Source organism: Schistocerca serialis, chromosome 8 (assembly GCF_023864345.2).
Source record: "Schistocerca serialis cubense isolate TAMUIC-IGC-003099 chromosome 8, iqSchSeri2.2, whole genome shotgun sequence".
Lineage (NCBI taxonomy): Eukaryota > Metazoa > Arthropoda > Insecta > Orthoptera > Acrididae > Schistocerca > Schistocerca serialis.
The window spans coordinates 501,607,215-501,627,746 of record NC_064645.1 but is presented as its reverse complement, the minus strand read 5'-3'; the positions used below and the strand labels follow the sequence as shown (position 1 = coordinate 501,627,746).

General features: G+C 43.1%; 1 non-coding gene across 1 annotated transcript; it reads right to left on the bottom strand.

Moving 5' to 3' along the window:
• Positions 1 to 9,885: 9,885 nt before the first annotated feature.
• Trnat-ugu (transfer RNA threonine (anticodon UGU)) lies at positions 9,886 to 9,960 on the bottom strand. Its single transcript has one exon. It is a non-coding gene; the product is annotated as a tRNA-Thr (tRNA).
• Positions 9,961 to 20,532: the final 10,572 nt, after the last annotated feature.

Sequence of the window (20,532 nt, the reverse complement as noted above, 5' to 3'; positions counted from 1 at the left end):
CTGTAACAATTCTCATTTCACAGGCTGTCAATGACCTTTAAAAATTACGTTGTTCTATTGAAACAAAATCTGTAGTTTCTTGTACGAAGGTTGCACAGAAAGTTAGGCACAGCATTTTTTTTCCTAGCTGAAAACAATACTACGAATGCGAAACGTTACGTGTGTATTATCTGAATCCTCCTGACAGAGAGCACCAAGTTCCCATCACTTCCAACAAATATCGTAGCTGCAGGACTGTTTCAAAGTAGTGTCTGTGGGTGATGTGCGTTACAATCTATGTGCCGTCATTGAATTTCTCAGTGCACAGAAAGGAACTGTGGGGAATATTCACAAGCGCTCGTGAAAAGTCTGTGGAGCATCTGCTGTCGACAGAAGTACAGTTAGTCACTGGGTACCGAGGGTGAGGTCACCAGAAGGCGGTTCGGCGGAGCTCCACGATTTGCAGCGGTCTGGGAGATCATGCACGGCTGTCACATCTGACATGTTGCAGCGAGCTGGTATTGTCATTCGCGAGGACAGACGCATTACGACTCGAGAAGACATTTTGAGGACGATGAGGAGGTGATTCACACAATGAAGAACTGGCTCCCCCACCAGGACAAGGATTGGTCCGGACACTGCACACACGCCTTTGTTTCGCGCTGGAGGAAGCCCACAGAACGGGATGGAGATTACGTGGAAAAAATAGGGTGTGTGGATAAAACACCATTCTATTGTGTGTGTGTGTAATTCTCATTATGTTCAATGAAGAACTGTTAAAGAAAAAAATGCTGTGCATTACTTTCTGGGCAACCCTCGTATAGCACGCTAGACAAGATAACCATGCGGCAAATCATTCTTCTGTTAGCACGGTATCATTTAGCAAAATCCTGTTTTGAGATCTCTAATCGTTGATGAGACACAAGGGTGTTTTGAATATTTCATTCTCGCTTTATCGTCTCGACACGCGAGCGGAGTGCACTAATACTCGAGAATGGAGTGAGTTATAGAACCCATCCCAAGTTTAAAGACTAGTTTTTTGGTCATCAGTCTTCCGACGGATTTGCTGCGGTCCGCCACGAATTCTTCTCCTGTCCTAACCTCTTCATCTCAGCGTAGAACTTGCAACCTACGTCCTCAGTTATTTGCTGGATGTATTCCAATCTCTGTCTCCCTCAACAGTTTTTGCCCTCAACAGTTCCCTCTAGTACCATGGAAGTCATTCCCTCATGTCTTAACAGATGTCCTATCATCCTCTCCCTTCTTCTTACGAGCTTTTTCCACATATTCCTTTCCTCTCCGGTTCTGTGCAGAACCTCCTCATTCCTTAGCTTATCAGTCCACCTAATTTTCTACATATATCTGTAGCACCACATCTCAAATGCTTCAATTCTCTTCTGTTCCTGTTTCCCACAGTCCGTGTTTCACTACCTTACAATGCTGTGCTCCAAACGTACATTCTCAGACAGAAATTTCTTCCTCAAATTGTATCATTTAGCAAAATCCTAGTAGTCTTCTCTTGTTTAGTGATGCCCTTTTTGCCATTGCTATTCTGCTTTTGATCTCCTCCTTGCTCTGTCTATCATTGGTTGTTTTGCTGCGTAAGTAGCAAAATTCCTTAACTTCATCTACTTCGTGACAATAAATCATGATGTTAAGTTTCTCGCTGTTCTTATTTCTAATACTTCTCATTACTTTCGTCTTTCTTTGTTTCACTCTCAATCCATACTCATTAGATTGTTCATTCCGATCAGCAGATCATGTAATCCTTCCTCACTTTCTCACAGAATAGCAATGTCATCAGCGAATTCTATCATTGATAGCTTTCACCTTGAATTTTAATTCCACTCCTGAACCTTTCTTTTATTTCCATCATTGCTTCCTCGATGTACAGATCGAGCGAAAGGTTACATCCTTGTCTTACACCCTTTTTAATACGAGCACTTCGTTCTTCGTCATCCACTCTTATTTTTCCCTCTTTGCTGTTGACATATTGTAGATGACACGTCTCTCCCTATAGTTTACCCCTACTTTTTTCAGAATTTCGAACATCTTGCACCATTATACACAGCTGGACGCTTTTCCCAGGTCGACAAATCCTATGAATGTGTCTTGATTTTTCTTTAGTCTTGCTTCCATTATTAAGCGCTAGGTCAGAATTGCCTGTCTCGTGCCTTTACCTTTCCTAAAGCCAAACTGGTCGTCATGTAGCGCATCCTCAATTTTCTTTTCCATTCTTTTGTATATTATTCTTGTAAGCAACTTGGATGCATGAGCTGTTATGCTGATTGTGCGATGATTCTCACACTTGTCAGCTCATGCCGTCTTCGGAGTTGTGTGTATGATGCTTTTCCGAAAGTCAGATGGTATGTCGCCAGAGTCATACATTCCACACACCAACGTGAATAGTCGTTTTGTTGCCACTTCCCCCAATGATTTTAGAAATTCCGATGGAACGTTATCTATCCCTTCTACCTTATTTGATCGGAAGTCCTCCAAAGCTCTTTTAAATTCTGATTCTAATATTGGATCCCCTATCTCTTCTAAATCGACTCGTGTTTCTTCTTCAATCACATCAGACAAATCTTCCCTCCCATAGAGACTTTCAATTTATTCGTTCCACCTATCCGCTCTCTCCTCTGCATTTTACAGTGGAATTTCAGTTGCACTCTTAAAGTTATCACCCTTGCTTTTACTGTCACCGAAGGTTGTTTTGACTTTCCTGTATGCTGAGTCTGTCCTTCTGACAATCATTTCTTTTTCGATGTCTTCACATTTTTCCTGCAGCCATTTCGTCTTAGCTTCCCTGCACTTTCTATTTATTTCATTCCTCAGCGATATCTGTTTCTGTATTCCAGTGTTTGCCGGAACATTTTCCTCCTTTCAACGATAAGTTGAAGTATTTCTTCTGTTACCCATGGTTTCTTCACAGTTATCTTGTTCGTACCTACGTTTTCCTTTCCAACTTCCGTGATGGCACTTTTTTATAGACGTCCATTTGTCTTCTACTGTACTGCCTACTGAGCTATTCCTTATTGCTGAATCTATAGCCTTACAGAACTTCAACCGCATCTCGTCATTCCTTAACATTTCCGTATCCCACTCCTTTGCGTATTGATTCTTCCTGACTAATGTCTTTAACTTCAGCCTTCTAATCATCACTACTATATTGTGATCCGAGTCTATATCTGCTCCTGGGTACGCCTTACAATCCAGTATCTAATTTCGGAATCTCTGTCTGACCATCATGTAATCTGCCTTTTCCAAGTATACCTCCTTCTCTTGTGATTCTGGAACAGAGAATTCGCTATTACTAGCTGAAACTTGTTACAGAACTCAATTAGTCTTTCTCCTCTCTCATTCCTTGTCCCACGCCCATATTCTCGTGTAACCTTTTCTTCTACTCCTTCCCCTACAACTGCATTCCAGTCCCTCATGACTATTAGATTTTCATCCCCCATTACCCTTTCAGTATCATCATAAACTTTCTCTATCTCTTCATCTTCAGCTTGCGACGTCGACATGTAAACTGGAACTATCGTTGTCGGTTTTTGTTTGCTGTCGATTGTGATAAGAACAACTCTGTGATTGAACTGTTCACAGTAACACACTCTCTGCCCTATCTTCCTATTCATAACGAATCCTACTCCTGTTATACCATTTTCTGCTGCTGTTGATATTACCCTATACCCATCTGACCAGAAATTCTTCTCTTCTTTCCACTTCGCTTCCCTTACTCCTACTATATCTAGATTGACCCTTTGCATTCCACTTTTCAGATTTTATAGTTTACCTAACACGTTCAAGCTTCTGACATTCCACGCGCCGACACGTATAACTTTATCCTTTCGTTGATTATTCAATCTTTTTCTCGTGGTCACCTGCCCCTTGGTAGTACCCCCCCCCCCCCCCCCCCCCCCTCCGAGATCCGATGAGGCACTATTGCACTTCCTATTCATAACGAATCCTACTCCTGTTATACCATTTTCTGCTGCTGTTGATATTACCCTATACCCATCTGACCAGAAATTCTTCTCTTCTTTCCACTTCGCTTCCCTTACTCCTACTATATCTAGATTGAGCCTTTGCATTCCACTTTACTTTTCAGATTTTATAGTTTACCTAACACGTTCAAACTTCTGACATTCCACGCGCCGACACGTATAACTTTATCCTTTCGTTGATTATTCGATCTTTTTCTCGTGGTCACCTGCCCCTTGGTAGTAACCCCCCCCCCCCCCCCCGAGATCCGATGAGGCACTATTGCAGAATCTTTTGCCAATGGGCAGATCATCATGACCCTTCTTCAATTACGGCCCACATGTCCTGTGGATACACGTTACGTGTCTTCAGTGCAGTGGTTTCCATTGCCTTCTGCATCCTCATGCCGGTGATCATTGCTGATTCTTCCGCCATTAGAGGCAGTTTCCCACCCCTAGGACAAGGGAGTGCTCTGAACCTCTGTCCGCTCCTCCGCCCCCTTTGACAAGTCGGTTGGCAGAATGAGGCTGACTTCTTATGCCCGAAGTCTTCGCCCGCCGATGCTGATTATTAATCAAAATTTAAGCAGTGGCGGGATTCGAACTCGGGACCGAAGACGTTTTGATTATGAATCAGATACGCCACCCCTAGACCTAACTTGCACCAAAAGCTAATTTGTAGTTACCTCTATTCGATATTCTTGCAGTATCTTGATTAATTTTGAAATGTCACAATAATTATGACGATTAACGACATGGTGAGTAATTCATCACGAATCTGACGAATTACACTATGAGACAAGGGCGAGAATCAAACCGAGCAGTTCCTTTAAAATCGTCTGAGAAAGTTTGCCGCCCACACATTCAAGCGAGCCTGCCTGCTGCCCTTACTACACCTCGGCGCATAGCGGAGCTGCGGTAGCTGCCGAGGCGCAGCTCCGACATGCTCTGTTGCGTCTCTCCACTATATTTCTAAGTCTATACGAGAGACACAGCCTTGATCAACAGTCACTTGCACTCCCAGGTAGCAGTGGCCACGCCTGAAAAACAAAATCAACGCCCTCCCCCCTCTACGCTCAGAAACCAGAAGCTTGGTTGGTTGGTTGGTTTGGGGAAGGAGACCAGACTGCGTGGTCACCGGTCTCATCGGATTAGGGAAGGATGGGGAAGGAAGTCGGCCGTGCCCTTTCAGAGGAACCATCCCGGCATTTGCCTGGACTGATTTAGTGAAATCACGGAAAACCTAAATCAATTTGGCCGGACGCGGGATTGAACCGTCGTCCTCCCGAATGCGAGTCCAGTGTCTAACCACTGCGCCACCTCGCTCGGTCAACCAGAAGCCTTTGTGGCTGGATGGGCATACAAATGTTCGATTCAGTGTGTAGTGGGTTGCTACTTCCTTTAGCGGTAAACACTCTACAGAGGTGGAGGTATGTGCAGGTAGCCACTGCCCAGCCACTCGCAGAGGAAGCTCTCACAGGTCTTGATCAAAACCTAAAAATTTTTTAACTCGCCTATTAGTCGTCAAGGATGTTTCCCGAAATGAGGTGTTGTTAACATTCCATCACCCTGAAATATTTTTCATAGCAAGACTTGTTCAGTAACCATTTGCACATCAGCTGTATTATTTAATAAAACTAAAGCGAACTGGATGCCGGTAATTTTCCACCACCTTGTGTAAGCTATCTCATTCTCTTGTTATACCGTGCATGTATGTAAAGAGGACGTCTACACATTGTTTAAATCCAGTGCATTCTATAACTCTTGATTCACAAGCTTAGATTTTACAACTTTGAATCCATTTTTAATGCCCAGATGCTTAAACAGTTTTTTCAGTTGAAATAGGATTTTTATATCTTCAAATATCAATTTGTCCCTCGATTGTAAGACAGAGGTTATTTTTTACAATTACGCCATGTTGTGCATAGACGAACTTGGATATCAAACCCACCTAACCTAAATAGACAACTGCATTTGCTTCTAGGAAATGACACTCCAATGGCACCAAATGGCTTTTCCTCTTTACGTTCCATATTGCTACCACTACAGTAGCAGTCACAGACAGAACCCACCTTTCTTAAGTGACGTCAGGTACATTTTCTCTGGTGTTTCGGCAGATAGTTGCAATTTGTAGCGGGAGGCGAGCCAAACAAGTGCTACTCACCACACTTTTCATGAAAAACATAGTGTCGACAGAAGGCGTCGGTCTGTTTCCCAATACAAACAAAATTACTTTAAAGAAGACTTTTACATTTCCATTCGTTAGAGAAGTCCCAAACTGACCTAGTTCAATATTCATTTAATCTACACTATGTGATCAGAACTATCCGTACACCCCCAAAAACACACGTTTTTCATTTTAGGTGCATTGTGCTGCCACGTACTGCCAGGTAGTCCATATCAGCGACCTCAGTAGTCATTAGACATCGTGAGAGAGCATAATGGGGCGCTCCGTGGAATTCACGGACTTCGAACGTGGTCAGGTGATTGGGTGTCACTTGTGTCATACGTCTGTACGCGAGATTTCCACACTCCTATACATCCCTAGGTCCACTGTTTCCGGTGTCATAGTGAAGTGGAAACGTGAAGGAACACGTACAGCACAAAAACGTATAGGTCGACCTCGCCTGTTGACTGACAGCGACTGCCGACCGTTGAAGAGGGTCGTAGTGTTTAATTGGCAGACATCTATCCAGACCATCACACAGGAATTCCAGACTGCATCAGGATCCACTGCAAGTCCTGTGACAGGTGGAAGGTGAGAAAACTTGGATTTGATGGTCGAGAGGCTGCTCATAAGTCACAAATCACACCGGTAAATGCCAAACGACGCCTCACTTGGTGTAAGGAGCGTAAACATTGAACGATTGAACAGTGGAAAAAGTTGTGTGGAGTAATGAATCACGGTACACAATGTGGCGATCCGATGGCAGGGTGTGGGTACGGCGAATGCCCGGTGAACGTCATCTGCCAGCGTGTGTAGTGCCAACAGTAAAAGTCTGAGGCTGTGGTGTTATGGTGTGGTCGTGTTTTTCACGGAGGGGCCTTGCATCCCTTGTTGTTTCGCGTGGCACTATCACAGCACAAGCCTACATTGATGTTTAAACACCTTCTTGCTTTCCACTGTTGAGAGAAATTAGGGGATGGCGATTGCATCTTTCAACACGATCGAGCACCTGTTCGTAATGCACGGCCTCTGTCGGAGTGGTTACACTACAATAACATCCCTGCAATGGACTGGCCTGCACAGAGTCCTTACCTGAATCCTATAGAACACCTTTGGGATGTTTTGTAACGCCGACTTCCTGCCAGGCGTCACCGACCGACATCGATACCTCTCCTCAGTGCAGCACTCCGTGATATATGGGCTGCCATTCCCAAACAACCTTCCAGCACCTGAATGAACGTGTGCGTGCAAGAGTGGAAGCTGTCATCAAGGCTAAGGGTAGGCCAACACCATATTGCATTCCAGCATTACCGATGGAGCGCGCCACGAACTTGTAAGTCATTTTCAGCCAATTGTCCGGATACTTTCTATCACATAGTGTATATGTATCATTAGTGCAATCAAACTTGAAAAATTCTCAGTACTCCAGTAGAACAAAGCGCAACACACTCCACATCATTAATCTATACATGTCAAGTACGAAAAGAGGTTGGATGTGTATTACACACATTATCAAGTCCATTGAGAGTACATCCTTTAGTCATTTGTGGAATGTATACAAACTTAAGTTGAGGTATAGCTACGTGGTACTGCCTTTCCCTATATTCAGATTCTTGTCTTAAACAAATGTTCCATTAAAACTACAGTTTTCGTGATGTACAGCGTACTCGACTTTCATCTCCTTCATTTTGGAATGTAGTTTGCTTATTGTTGTCAACAGTATGCTTCTGTAATTGTTACATACCAATTCGGCAATTGACCAACAGCTTTCTCACCTAGCTTTATTTCTCTGTAGTGCTAAACTCTTTCCACTACTAAAAATTGACGTATTCCTTGGCTTCTGCATGAGGTCGAAGAACTGCTATATACTGTAAAAGCTAATTTGCACTCAATAGTGGCTCTCATACCACCTCCTACGTCAGGGACCTCTGATAGGGTGATACGTTTTACCTCGTTTCAAATGCCAAAACTATCGTAGCGATAATAGATTTACAATCACACTAGTGTATTACAACAAGCCACCTACATATGTTTTGTAGGAACTGAAATGCGATACCACGGAAATAGAGACAACAACTTTACTAGACAGTCCTAGTGTCTACATCGAAAGCCAAATGAGTCATATCTTCGTGCCATCTGCGGAACGTAGTGCAGAGAACATCCAGCATTTAACCGTCAACTCTATTCCATTCATGAGGAAAAAATGACTGCAGGTAAACATCTCGTCTAGTTCCGATTGCTCCTTGTCATCATTTCGCGAGATATGTGGGAGAAAGAAATATCTTGCTCGCAACATACTCCCTCAGATTTTTTCAAGAGTAAAACCTATTCGTAACACAAATTAAACAACTTCATGCGTGCTTCTCTTCACTGGATCTTCCATTAAACCACCACGGTTTGGGTTCTAGACTGACGAGCACTACTCGAAAATGGGTCGCACAAATATTTTGTAAGCCACTTCTTCTTTTGTGAATGAAATCATTTCCGTAAGATTTCTCTCCGTCAGGCATAAGCTTTTGATTTATGTAGTCGTTTGACTTTAGGTCATTCGAGCTGGTTATTTCTAAGTATTTTAGGATTCCAAATGCATGTAACTCATAGCTTGCTGATATTGAGAAAGATTACTACAGAATTTAGAACCCAGTTAAAGCATATCTGAAGAGGCCAACAATCATACTTCACTTACCTATCATCCGTAATAAAACGGCTTGAGGGAACTCGACATAATGTGGCGAGAAGCTCCCCGCATTTATCAGTGAGCGTGCTGTCCGTTTGTAAAATGGGGAAGGCGCGCCGTCTATCTGAGTTTGACAGAGGGCAGACTGTGATAGCCCGGAGGCTCGGCACGAGAATTTCGGAAACTGTACGACTTCTCGGGGGTTGGAGGAGTGCTGTGGTGAGTGTCTTCAACACGTGGCGAAACCGAGTGGGGTTGGGTGGCCACTGACGTCGTAGTCTGAATAGAGTGGTAAAACAGGACAGGCGGCGAACTGAGGGGAAGTAACACCAGACTTCAATGTTGGGCAGATTACAATTGTGTGTGGACACACAGTGCACCGTACACTTCTAATGATGGGTCTCCGCAGCTGACGGCCCATGTATGTCCCTATGTTAACACCACGACATCGTTAACTACGACTGGAATGGGCATGTGACCATAGGCACTGAATTTCAGTGCAGTGGCAGAGCGTTGCATGGTCTGATGAACCCCGCCGATAGGAGGGCGCAAATCCGTCGTCTTCCAGGGAAACAGCTCCTTGACACCTGTACTGCAAGACAGAGACAAGTTGGCGGCTGTTTCATTATGCTCTGGGAAAATTCACGCGCGCATCCGTGGGCATTACATCTCATCTCATCCATGAGATGGGATATTTACATTTTGCCTGTTAGAGAACATAAATAAACTAAATATAATCCTGATTTTTCAAGGCCAGCAGCACCGAAGGAACTACACTATCTCGCACAAATAGTGTGCAAGCGATATAACTCACACAGACGCACCATTTTCACCATATGCACAACACATGCGTACATGCTTACACACTATCACCCAAGTGAACTGTGTGCACACGAAAGGACTCCAGTTTCAGCAGAACTTACGACCTGCTTGTCACCATGTCACGACAGACTGATTCTCAGTTGTAAAACAGTTTCACCAAACGTCATAGCGACTGAATGATAACTAAATTAGAATTAATTTTAATATCTTCAGCTTCTGACGTGAGTTGATAAATATCAACGAGGACAGGTGAAAGTGTGTGCCCCGACCGGGACACGAACCCGGGTTCTTCTGCTTACAAGGCAGACGCTCTATCCATCTGAGCCACCGACGGCACAGAGTAAAGTGCGAGTGCAGGGACTATTTCGCGCACGCCTCCTGCGAGACCCACATTCTCACCTTCTATGTCCACACACTACGTTCGTAGTGCCCCACCCCAACACCCTCATTACTCGTGGAAGACATTCTTACGAAGTCCCATAAGAGTTCGGGGAATATGTGTACATCCGCACAGAAGAAGAAGGTCATGGCCGGTATTGCCAGAACTATACACTTATATGGATGTCCGAAAGAACAGACACCATATTCATATAGGTATATGAATGATAACTTGTCGTTCTATTTGCGGAGTGGGAGGTGGAACAACTCCATCACCAGAGGCATTCTAAGTAATCAACAAACACGAGAGCCATTGGGGCTGCATGCTGCACGCCCTTTACCCGCCTTTGAGTTGCACCTGTCACTAAACGGTACGCATATGTTTTCGATCTAAGACCTGAAAAAGTCTGATGACTCATTCGCCTTGTCTGTCATTGGATTGATAACCTAGTCGTTCGTAGGATTATTGGCCGCATGTCCAGACATGCGGAAAGCACCGGAGTGCACTACTCATATCGATCTCATCCATTCACTGACCGAGCGAGGTGGCGCAGTGGTTAGCACACTCGACTCGCATTCGGGAGGACGACGGTTCAATCCCGTCTGCGGCCATCCTGATTTAGGTTTTCCGTGATTTCCCTAAATCGTTTCAGGCAAATGCCGGGATGGTTCCTTTGAAAGGGCACGGCCGATTTCCTTCCCAATCCTTCCCTAACCCGAGCTTGCGCTCCGTCTCTAATGACCTCGTTGTCGACGGGACGTTAAACACTAACCACCACCACCATCCATTCACGCAGTAGATGAAGCTGTCCACATCCAAATAAAGTAACTTTGAGTCTGTGAAAGAAGTATTCACAAACCCATAATGTGAAGTTTGGAAGAGCCAAACACACATTTCAAGACAGACAGGCTTCATGAACTCTACCAAAACATCAGCCATCTCCAGAGTGACGAATTCGTTATTAAAGATTGCGGACAATTTAAAATTCCCTTGCGGTTAACGTCCCTCCTGACTGATAACTAAGTGAATTTTGCGCTAATCGCCGACATCCTCCATGATTTTGCTAAAAATTACATTATTCATAAGTTTGAAGAAATCTTTCTCAAATGAACATGTCGCGGAAGTGCTCTTCTTGGTATTCACACTAATGCCAGGAACGCTGCTGCACATAAGTAGCCCGAGTGACTCTATCCGTTTCCAAGTCCAACTTCAGACACTGCTCGAGACTACGATATTGAATTATGTAGTTCTTTTTCCTTTCCTGCCTTTAACCATTAAGCGCTACGGTCGATGGCAGGAACATAATTACTACGGTGGGATCTCTCATAATGCCTTTTTGTATAGAAAACCATTGTTTGGCCGAATTTATTTTTTCATGACCTTCTGTTGTTCATCACACTTATTGGAAGTAGATTTTATGGAAATCTGATTTTTTAAACAATACGGATTTTAAAACATTTGGTCAACTAAAACATATAGAAATTTGTAGTATATTTTTTAAATTTTATATGTTACTAAAAATAACAGTAGATAATTACCTCTCTATGCACTCACATATTATCATCAGCGAAATAATATTACAGATTCACAACAAAAGTATATGGAAAAGCACATTTCAGTGATGAGAAATTGTATGTAATATCTGAATTTATTACTCATCGTTTCAACGTTGGGCGACTATTGTACTCCATACTTCTATCAAGTGAAAAATGTCGTCACATTTTAATTGTAAAATACGAGTAGAACGTAACTGTTAACTCTTATGAGACCAGTGGATCGTATTTTAATCATTTTCAGCCTGCATTCATTTCCTGCAGACCGTCCAAGAACACTCCAAACAAGTCGGACCAGTTCGCTGTGGACACGGAGTTATTGTTTCCCTTTCAAGCGTTTTGCAAGCAGTTCTCTCATTGTTTAAGTTCATACCTACAAAACAGGAGGGCTTTTTCCGAGACATTTCGTCATCAGTCGAAGTCCACGAAGCTGCAAGATGATGTGTTGCCTTCTTCTCACACGGCCGCTGTTTCTCTCCATTAAAGCATCTGTTCTTACCACAGAAGTTCTCCATCGTCATCAGCTGTCACTTTATTCATCTTCGCTACTTTCTCTGAAACTACTGGTTGAAAATTTGTTGTTCGTTGACTATGTCTACCGGAGGTCCTTATTTAACTCAGATAACCATAATTGTGTCATAAAACGTTATGGTGGCGCGGGATGACCGCCGGGTCTAAGGTTCGAGTCCTCCCTCGGGCTTGGGTGCGTGTGTTGTCCTTAGCGTAAGTTGCTTTAAATTAGATTAAGTAGTGGGTAAACTTAGGGACCGATGAACTCAGCAGTTTGGTCCCATAAGACGTTACCACAAATTTCCAGAATTTCCAAACGTTAGTCTATGTGTTAATTACTACACTTCTTTTCGTAAGCGTTTTAATTCTCTGGGACGGGCTCCACTGTAGTCATTTTATTTATATTCGTGACTACTAGTCCTTTTCGTTGCAGCAGTCTTCAGGTACTTAAGGCAGGGAAGTCGTGTGTGCCACCTGGTGTAAATTGTGTGAACTTAGTTCTCTGTGTGACTGTATTTTAACTCTGTGTGACTGTATTTTAACTGTGTGTATATGTCCTCTTTTATGAATCTGGAAGTGAGTCCCTTCCGGCATCTGCCTAAACGAGTGTGGGAAACCGCCTCAAAATCAAAATCAGGTAATCCCGTACTCCAGCCACGGTTGTTATCCACCGAGTGGGCTCGATCCGGATCTGGCTCACCATTTTGTCTCGAAAGCTATCACACTGCTACTTACACTGTAAGACAAGGTCATATTAATTACTACACTAATAGAACGTTCGCTTCTTATACATCTTAGCTGCTGGTTTCGTTCTGCTTCAACAAGTGCTTATGACAGGAACTCCAGTGTCGAACGTTCATGGGATGGCAGATCGAGCAATCCCTGCGACAGTAGTTTGTCAGGGGCACTCCTTAACCTTCTGTTACCCGTACAGTAATCTCCGACGCGGTTACTAGCGCGGATGAAAGGTGTCATCCGCTACATAGACAGTATATTTGGACACTTTTAACGGTGTATATGAATAACTTTAAAAGGATTTTATTTAAATCTAAAAGTTATTTCCTTAATACCCACATACAGTAAGGTATACACTAGGAGACAAATACGAGGCCTGTTCAGAAAGTAAGCTCCGATTGATTGCCAAATTGAAACCACAGTGAACATCAGAAATGTTTTACTTGTAACAATTAGCTACACCTTTCAGCTACTTCTCTACGTAGTCGCCGTTCTGACTTAGACTTTTGTCATAGCGTTGTACCAACTTTTCAATAGCCTCATCATAGAAGGCAGCCGCCAGTGCTTTCCGCCAATTCTCCACGCTGGCCTACACCTCGTTGTCTGTGTCAAAATGTTGTCTTCAAAGACAGCGGTTCATGTGACCAGAGATGAAACTCAGGGGGAGACAATTGCGGACTGTATTGTGGGCAATGTCACATTTCCATTTGAAAACGATGCAGGAGCATCTTCATTGCCCCTGCAGAATGCGGCTGAGAATTGTCTTGAAGAAGAAACAGCACGACAGTTATGTAATGTTAGCTGCATAGCTTCAGGCGAAATTTCTCACCAGGCCCTCGTACTTGGCGGCAGACACTATTTTCTAGACATCTTTACGCACTCACTGCGAGCTCAGAAATGAGAAGAGCGACGTGATGCTAACTGGGGTTATACTAGAGACACTACCCAACACATCTGTGCAAAGCTTTATCGGATTTTCATAGTCGTTTCCATTTCGCGACCGATCGGAGCTTACTTTCTGAACGCCCCTCGTATTTTTGACAAATGATCCTAAATAGTTCCAATTACTCCAGATAGCAGCCAACATGTCATTCTCTCCGTGAACACTTCTATTAAGGATTCTATCGAACCGGAGACACCTCATGTGCAGCCTGAATTGGTTTTTGCTCATGCACAAATAGCATGATTCAATGATGATGATGATTTTTTGGTTTGTGGGGCGCTCAACCGCGCGGTTATCAGCACCCGTACAATTTCCCAACCTTTGCTCAGTCAAACCTCGCCACTTTCAGGAATTATGATGAAGGCAACACAAACACCCAGTCATCTCTAGGCAGGTGAAAATCCCTGACCCCACTGGGGTCGGGAAGCGCGAACGCGACCGCGAGACCACGAGCTGCGGACAGCATGATTCACGTCTGTTGCCATTTGACTTATCGCACAACTTTGAAAAACTCTTTCTAGCATGTCGCAGAGATCCGCACGAATATTACAAACCCATAAAATTCTGATCACTTGCCGGCCGTTGAAGCCGAGCGGTTCTAGGCGCTTCAGTCTGGAACTGCGCGACCGCTACGGTCGCAGGTTCGAATCCTGCCTCGGGCATGGATGTGTGTGATGTCCTTAGTTTGGTTAGGTTTAAGTATTTCTAAGTTCTAGGGGAGTGATGACCTCAGATGTTAAGTCCCATAGTGCTCGGAGCCATTTGAACCATTTTTGAAAGCTCTAATCTCTGTAACTTAAGCTTCTTTAGCATTACTTCTCTAGAAAAGCTACCACGAACTTCATTGATGTTGTAATAGTGGGTATTATACTTTCATTCAAGAATAACTTCATAACATACAGGGTGTTACAAAAAGGTACGGCCAAACTTTCAGGAAACATTCCTCACAAACATATAAAGAAAAGATGTTATGTGGACACGTGTCCGGAAACGCTTAGTTTCCATGTTAGAGCTCATTTTAGTTTCGTCAGTATGTACTGCACTTCCTCGATTCACCGGCAGTTGGCCCAACTGAAGGAAGGTAATGTTGACTTCGGTGCTGGTGTCAACATGCGACTCATTGCTCTACAGTACTAGCATCAAGCACATCAGTACGTAGCATCAACAGGTTAGTGTTCATCACGAACGTAGTTTTGCAGTCAATGCAATGTTTACAAATGTGGAGTTGGCAGATGCCCATTTGATGCATGGGTTAACACGGGGCAATAGCCGTGGCGCGGTACATTTGTATCGAGACAGATTTCCAGAACGAAGGTGTCCCGACAGGAAGACGTTCGAAGCAATTGATCGGCGTCTTAGGGAGCACGGAACACTCCAGTCTATGAATCGTGACTGGGGAAGACCTAGAACGAGGAGGACACCTGCAATGGACGAGGCAATTCTTTGTGCAGTTGACGATAACCCTGTCAGCGTCAGAGAAGTTGCTGCTGTGCAAGGTAACGTTGACCACGTCATTGTATGGAGAGTGCTACAGGAGAACCAGTTGTTTCCGTATCATGTACAGCGTGCGCAGGCACTATCAGCAGCTGATTGGCCTCCACGGGTACACTTCTGCGAATGGTTCATTCAACAATGTGTCAATCCTCATTTCAGTGCAAATGTTCTCTTTACGGATGAGGCTACATTCCAACGTGATCAAATTGTAAATTTTCACAATCAAAAAGTGTGGGCTGACGAGAATCAGCACGCAAATGTGCAATCACGTCATCAACACAGATTTTCTGTGAACGTTTGGGCAGGCATTGTTGGTGATGTCTTGATTGGGCCCCATGTTCTTCCACCTACGCGCAATGGAGCACGTTATCATGATTTCATACGGGATACTCTACCTGTGCTGCTAGAACATGTGCCTTTACGACACAACATGTGGTTCATGCACGATGGAGCTCCTGCACATTTCAGTCGAAGTGTTCGTACGCTTCTCAACAACAGATTCGGTGACCGATGGATTGGTAGAGGCGGACCAATTCCATGGCCTCCACGCTCTCCTGACCTCAACCCTCTTGACTTTCCTTTATGGGGGCATTTGAAAGCTCTTGTCTATGCAACTCCGGTACCAAATGTAGAGACTCTTCGTGTTCGTATTGTGGACGGCTGTGATACAATACGCCATTCTCCAGTGCTGCATCGGCGCATCAGGGATTCCGTGCGACGGAGGGTGGATGCATGTATCCTCGCTAACGGAGGACATTTTGAACATTTCCTGTAACAAAGTGTTTGAAGTCACGCTGGTACGTTCTGTTGCTGTGTGTTTCCATTCCATGATTAATGTGATTTGAAGAGAAGTAATAAAATGAGCTCTAACATGGAAAGTAAGCGTTTCCGGACACATGTCCACATAACATATTTTCTTTCTTTGTGTGTGAGGAATGTTTCCTGAAAGTTTGGCCGTACCTTTTTGTAACACTCTGTATATTTCTGTCTTCGTTATACGAGTTTCATTTGACAAAAAATAATGGTTCATATGGCTCTGAGCACTATGGGACTTAACATCTGAGGTCATCAGTCCCCTAGAACTTAGAACTTCTTAAACCTAACTAACCTAAGGACATCACACACATCCATGCCCGAGGCAGGATTCTAACCTGCGACTGTAGCGGTCGCGCGGTTCCAGACTGAAGCGCCTGGAACCGCTCGGCCACAAAGGCTGGCTTTCATTTGTCGATACGGTAAATACGTAATGGCATTACAAGCTTTATTCTAGCAGTGGTAGGATATCTGCTGTTCCTCCATTTAGTTATTCCATCTTTTCATAAAAGAAAGACGTCATCCTGAATTACTTCCTCCTGTGATTCAGATTCGCACTTTCTGACAAATCTTGTTCTGTTGCCGAATCATCATCGCATTCATTTCCACAATACTCGTTGTATAAGTCAACAATATCACTGTAGGATCCTTATCACTCGTCTCTTGCAACCATTCCAGCCATACATTAGGATCTCTGCTAAACTCTGCCCTAGGCTTCTTTCCTTTGACAGTTATTCCACAAACTGCAAGTATAAGAGTCTTTACATTTTGTTGGTAAGTTTGATAAAAATCAAAGTAACCGTAATTTGCTTAGATGCGACGAAAACTACGTACATGAAACTTGTACTGAATCTAGGGGAATAGTAAAGAAACAAACACTACTTTGTTTCAGGTTGTAGCAGTTGTGCTTGCGTGGATGAGCTGTGTCCACTAAGCTACAATAACATTTCGTAAACAATGCCAACTGCTTAACTGAAAGCCAATGATGGCTGAAAATAACGGATGGAGAGGTATCGGAAAGGTACTGGCGCGAACTCAATCCAGTCTAGTCAGACAAAATAGAGCGGAAAAATCTTGTGGATGACTAGCAACATTCGTGTGAACAACGGAGGGTTGAGTCTAACGTGTGCCGTGTTTTTTCGTGGTATATGTGACATCAGCTGTAGGGCCGCTCTACTACGTTGCGATGGACGACGCCTGCTTCCCCAGAGACTTGCCTTCTTTCCGCTGGGCCGGCACACTCTTCGAGGCTTGCTATCCCCCCGTAGCAGGCGACCTGTATATAGAGACAGAAGTCATGAATTTCTGATGCACGCTCCGACGTGAGATGGAACTAGCAACACTGTAGATTTGGGGCTGTTTCGTGAACTCGCGTTTGAGATGGGAGACGTGCAGAAGGCAGAGAATAGGATGAAATTCATTTTATAAGTATGAGCTGAGTAAGTATTTCTTTCTTTGACGTTTTTGTGACGTAGTGATAGGAGTATTAGTCTCCAACGACCCGTGGACGACGAGGTCATTAGGGAAGGGATTTTACTAGAGCGCTCATAATATCATATCCGTAGAAGTAAGATACCTGAAAACAGGGTCAGAATAGGGAACATATCCCCGCGACTGTTGTGTGTTGTGGAGAGATTCCTGTTTAAAGGTCACTTTCGTCTCTACCAATCGTGGGAGATATTATCAAGTGCGTTAGGCCTCTAACACACCAATATTGAAGTGTAACCGGAAGTTGCCTACGATCTACTTTTGCCCAGGTACTGAACTAGACTATAGTATAAAAACGTCCTTTCCAGCAAACTAAATGACCTCCGCCTTCCTCGATTCACTATCACCAGTCTCTATACATCGATTTGATTCTCACTTACGGGACTCTCGTATTCAAATTTCATGCAAATTCATGAAATGCCCTACAGATTTCACCCAAAAGTTGGCCGAGTCTGCAGCGAAATGTTCTTCTGAGTTCGTTTTAGTTTAAAACTATCAAACACGGTACCTCATACGCATACACTTTTACTTTTTTTAGTTTCATTTTCGTACTGTAGGCTATTTGTTGATATCTGCAGAAGAGCTATCTCGTGCACTTTTATTCCGCTATATTCTATTAGCATGTCACGATTTCTTCATTTGTTTTCTGTAGGTTACGACTACTAGCCAAATGGAGGCTCATCACCCTATGAGCTTTTGCGATTACCTTTAAACTAGCTGAACACATTAACTTCATCCAGTCTGATTTTTACCTGCTCAACAACCAAATCTTTCAAATGGAAGTGTTAAATAATTGCAGGAAATGTGAGTTTTTTTCTTCATCTGTGCTACACGTCGTACTGATGTTTACAAACTGTTCTCAACAAAGAACTGCACGATGCATCCGTTTGAACATTTTAACGACAGCGCTACGTCAATTACAGTTACAAAAAAAAAAAAAAAAGACTCATTTGTACAAAATTCGTCACCTCCTGTATAAATTGACCTAACTCATTGCAACTACCTTCGTACATTCTTTGATCAAAGGTTCTGCAGCATAACGATAAACCTCACTGATTGAATCAGTTTTATCTCACAATCCATATATTCTCACATGTTTTATTCCCCTTTCCCACATAAAGTCTCTTTACTGGATGTGCTACTTTTAGCTATTCATTCATAATCCGGAGACGTCGCATTTTTCGCAGAAAGTTTCCCTTTCCAGTTTGGCAGATAGCAATTTTTAGACAATATCTGCACTTCTCGCTCAGCTATAGATGTAACTGAGAACTACTCATTCTAGGTATATTTCTAAATTAATTTTGAATGCCAGATTCAACTTCCCAAACGAAAGTTAGTGCTTTTTATTCTTCAGTTCATTTCTGTGTTTCACATCGGTCTTAGGTACCCCAGGTACACGTGATGGTCAGTTGTTTTAGTGACACTATTGTTAAAACTTACCCACTTTGTTTCATCGCATTATCTGTACATCATTTTGGCGTTAATTGAAATAATTTAGAGGTCTAATTTGACACATGCTTTGTTGAAGGCATTAAACTTCCCTGATTCTTTCCTTTAGTCCGGAAACACCGATCACGTGAAATGGAAAAGTTATCTGCATCTATCAAAACTTTAAATAAATCACCGTCGGTTACACAGTTTTGCATCCTTATCTCCACCTGGAAATACGTATTGTATATATATATATATATATATATATATATATATATATATATATATATATATATATATATATTAATGCAGCCAGTTCTACATGTTAGTGAAGCAGTCAATGCCAGTTAATACTGATTTCAATGAAGTGCATCACAAGCTGTCGTCCTTGTGTAACGGTATGTGCGTTCAATTCTTGGAGAAGCCTTCTGCCAACAAGAGCCTCAATTCGGTGTTGCTAAGACTCTAGTGATTTCCGGAACAACTGCTTCTCGGGAGCTCTCTTGGATACCTCAAGACTTGACCTCTATCCGAAGTCGATCGCCACGACTGGAAATGTATCCACAAGCGGAGGAATGATTGATCCTGGATCCCATCTCTAAGAATAAGTAACTGACCTGATCGAACTCACTTATCAGAGATTTTGTTGCTGCGCAATTCAAAGATGGTAACGTCTGGTCAGAAAGGAAATTGCCGAGAAACATAATGAAGAAGAAGATGAATCGTAATAGATTGTACTACTATGAGAACTGAAGGACACTCACGACCGCGGCGTAAGAAAAGCACGTATTGGTTTCAGAAAAAGAGCCGTGGACAGAAAAACAAAATCATTGAAAATCCATGTCAAAAGAAATACAAATCCTTGGCGCGATTCTTACAGCATTCTGACAATATTCATCCTCCGTAGGGTTGTCTGTAATAAATAAATCTTGTGTGATGTAGTGAATTCGCAGGTAGAGGTCGGACCTCGACTGTCGACTTCAATACAAATAGCGCTTGTATTCATACATCCATCAACGCGACACAAGAGACACCAATTCTTTTGTAATATGATGTGTTTTATAACATTTGAAACGGTTAAAGAAATTTATATTTTTAAGCTCCTTTCAGCCGTCTAGTTTCCAAATAAAATTTGGCCACATAGAATAAGAAACTAGACTGCTGAAAGATGGTTAATTTGACATCCTGTATCGAACAGCCGAGTCCCGCAACCATCTCTGGACATACAGAGATTTATATTTTTGTCTCAAAACTCAGGATGAGACAAAGTAAAGTAGAAAATGAAAGACATGTCTGCATACGCCATCACTTTTTGTACAATCTAAATACACTGATTTACAAACCAAAACAGAAAATGACGGTACAACATTTAATATTTAGGCTATTACTAGCCTTGCCGCTTCTCTGTGATGTCGCCTGCGTACACATTCGATACAAATACTGAACACATCTCCTCCTCACCCTCCCTGTGTCCACGGATATCTTTTAACAGTTTGGTTGATTGTATCGTGAATTAGATGTAGGATGGGGAAATAGCGGTTTTTTGCTGTCTTGTTCACCT